Source organism: Tupaia chinensis, unplaced genomic scaffold (genome assembly GCF_000334495.1).
Source record: "Tupaia chinensis unplaced genomic scaffold, TupChi_1.0 Scaffold000101_1, whole genome shotgun sequence".
Lineage (NCBI taxonomy): Eukaryota > Metazoa > Chordata > Mammalia > Scandentia > Tupaiidae > Tupaia > Tupaia belangeri.
Window position 1 is genome coordinate 1,301,439 of NW_006159565.1, and position 3,477 is coordinate 1,304,915.

Below are 3,477 nucleotides of genomic sequence, written 5' to 3' on the forward strand. Positions count from 1 at the left end.
GTTTGAGTCTCAGACCTAGCAACTTAAATTTATACCAGGTGCATGCATGCCCAAAAATCCCTAGAGGAGAATGGAACAGAAGGGATTGCTGCATGGCCATCCCCCCTGGGGGTGATTTCTCACTTTCTGTCTCTGTCTCCCTCTGTCTCTCTGGCAAGTGCACATGCCCTATAGCAAAAATCTCTCAAAAAAAAAAAAAGAAAAGAAAAAGAAGAAAAAGGAGAAGAAGAAGAAAAGAGAAGAAGAAAATGTGATGTTCTGTAAACCAATTCCACATAGTAAAGTTCTCAGTTCATGTCTGGAGACCTCTCTGCATGCTCCAGGCACACCTGTGCCCACGATCTGAAGATGGCTGAGCTGAAGGTGGATCATAGCATGGAAATGCTGTTAAGGGTGCTATCAATTTCTCCCCCTCTCTCTTTCTGTCTCTTTCATTCATGGAAGAAATAAATAAACTTCGAAATAAAAGGTATGAAATAGATTACAGAGGCCAGCAGCTGAAGTAGTGGTTAAGCACTGGACTCCCACATGACTGGTTGAATCCCAGATCTAGAGCCTTGAAAATCATGCCAGGCATGTGTGTGTGCACACCCAAAATCCAAGGAGGAGAAAGGATTGTGGCATGGCCATTCCCTCTGAGGGATGATATCTCACTTTCCCTCTCACTGTCTCTCTTTGTTTCTCTCCAGAGAGTGCAAGCACCCTATGGCAAAAACCTTAAAAGAAAAAAAAGAAAAGAAAAGAAAAGAAAGCAATAGATTACAACATACATCATTCGGTAAGTTCCAAAAAATGTTAAGTGAGAAAAATAAAGCTGCAGAAGAGCTTGTTTAGTGAAGAGAAATTTTAAAATAGAAGATATTAATGTGTTTAAATATTTATTTGTTATCCTTTTTATTAAAAAAAAAACAAGTTATTAATGATTACTGGGCTTGGCTTTTTTATTTTTTTTAATTTTGCTTACCAGAGCGTCTTCTAACTGGTGACCTCTTTAGTACAGAAGAGCAGTGTAGCCAAGACCCTGTCAAATTCTAACACCAATACTTGCCCTAATTACTCTGTGTTAGGACTTTCAGCCAAAAATGGGACTTCCATCAGTCTGCAACTCAGAGTCAGGTTATTTGAGTTTAGGAGAAAAGTGAACCTCAAGAGTCCAACAAGTAGGCAGTGCTGGCAAATGCTTAACAACTGGCTCTCCAAAGGACAAAGCCTGGTTTGTAGTATCTGTCAACTTCCATGGTGTAAATACTACCACCATGTTCACCCTCAAACTAATATCATGAAGTCACAGAACCTGGGTTCGGATGAGGTGCACAAGATAAGCTCTTCTGGGCACTCCAGTCCAGTTCTAGCACACAGATGTCAATGAGGTACCATTTCACATATCCAATAGGCATATCAAAAAGTCTGACAATACCAGATGTTTAATATAAAAATCTATTAATAGCCAACCAATGGTTAAAGTGTCCAGATTCCACATGGCTGGCTGCATAATTAAGGTCCTGAACCGGTATGTGCATTCCCAACAATCTTGAGAAGACAGGAGGAGAAAGAATTGTGGCATGACCATTCCCCGTGGAGGGGATGCTTTCTCATACTGTGTGTGTGTGTGTGTGTGTGTGTGTGTGTGTGTGTGTGTGTCTAGTGAGTGCACATGCCCTCGGGCAAATTTTTTAAAAAAAGATGCATTAGAATGTGGTGGAAATGTAAGTTGATACAATCACTTTGGAGAGCAATATGGCATTACCTAGTATTGCACATACTTTACAATCCAAAAATGTTTGCAGTTTCTCACCAAGATATGGTGCTTGCTGCAAAATTATTGGTAAGAGCAGGAAGAAGGGAGGAAAATCATCATTAGGAAAATCTATAAACAAATTATGAAATAGTCATTCAATAGCAGAATGCTATATAGCATTTAAAATTAATAAGCTAATATATTTATGAAGATGGCTAGATCTTGACAAATGTAATGTTAAATTAAAAAACAGTCTTTAGGACATTATGCTATGCATAACATAGAACTTCTGTAAAAATTTATAATGCATAAAATTATATTCTTCAATATCATATAGAGCTATACTTTCATTAAAACATGCAATTAAATTATTTTAAATAAAGTAGACAAATATATACCAACGGTATGACACTATTGTTTCTAAGGAGGAAAAAAAAGAATATTGAAGCTGTGGAGAGCTATAAAGGGTACTTGATCTTTCTTATATTATTCCGTCTAGCCACCTTAACCACCTTATCACTGACTTGCATTTAGTGCATTTTTATATTAACATCTCATATTGCCAGGCTTTTTTTCTTTTAAGAATTATTTTATTTATTTATTTATTTATTTATTTCATTTTCCTGTGGGGCACCTGCACTCATCAGAGAAAACAGAGAGAGAGAGAAAGAGAGAAAGTAAAAAAACAAGCCAATGAGTTGGAGACTCGACCCACAGTTGGCCATGTGGGAGTCCAGCACCTTAGCCACCATGCCACCTGCTGGCCCCCTGTCAGGCTTTTTGATCTGCTTATTGGTTGTGTGAAATGGCACCTCGTTGCCAGCTGTATGCTAGAACTTGCTTGGACTGCTCGAGAGAGCTGATCCTGTACATCTCATCCCAATTCCAGGTTCAGTGACTTCACAATATTAGCTTAAAGTTGATCCTTTAACATTTTAAAATATTTGGGATCAGCAGATGGCATAATGGTTATGTCACTGTACTCCCACATAGGGAGCCAAGGTTCAAGTCCCAGACCTAGCAGCTTAAAACCCAGGTTGGGCGTGTGTGTGTGTGTGTGTGTGTGTGCACACCCAAGATCCAGAGAGGAAAATGGAGAGGAGACTGTGACATACCCAGCCCCACTAGGAAGTTATTTCTCATTATCTGTCTCTGTCTGTCTCTCTGGTGAATATACACACACCCACAGCAAAAATATCTCTCCTTAAAAATTTAAAAAGATTTATCCAAAACATTAATGGCTTAAGTTCTGGATACTGAGTAATATGGCATGGATGCTGATTACCTAGTCTTATGTTTTGCTATATATTATATTGAGTCATGATGCATTTTTGCACAGAAAAACACAGAAAAATATGTCAACTTTTCTGATGACCCAGTAGAAATTCCTCCTATACTAAAGCATAATTTTCTATGACAAAAAAAATTTTAATATTATTACTGTTCACTAGAAAATCCCACAGGCCAAACATTTAGACAGAGAAGGGCCATTAGAACACAATTGTGTGTACTGGCCACCCAAATGTGATGGGACTGAGTTTGGACAGTTAATGCCTTTACTCTGGGAAGCCCCTCCTGACTATTCTTTAAGCTCTTTGTAGTATTTAATAAATGTACCTATGGTGACATTTGTCATGCTGTATGTAAAATAATTACATTTCTGTTCCTCCCATTAAACTTTGAGAGCCTCCCAAGTAGGGTCCATACACACACACACACACACACACACACACACACAT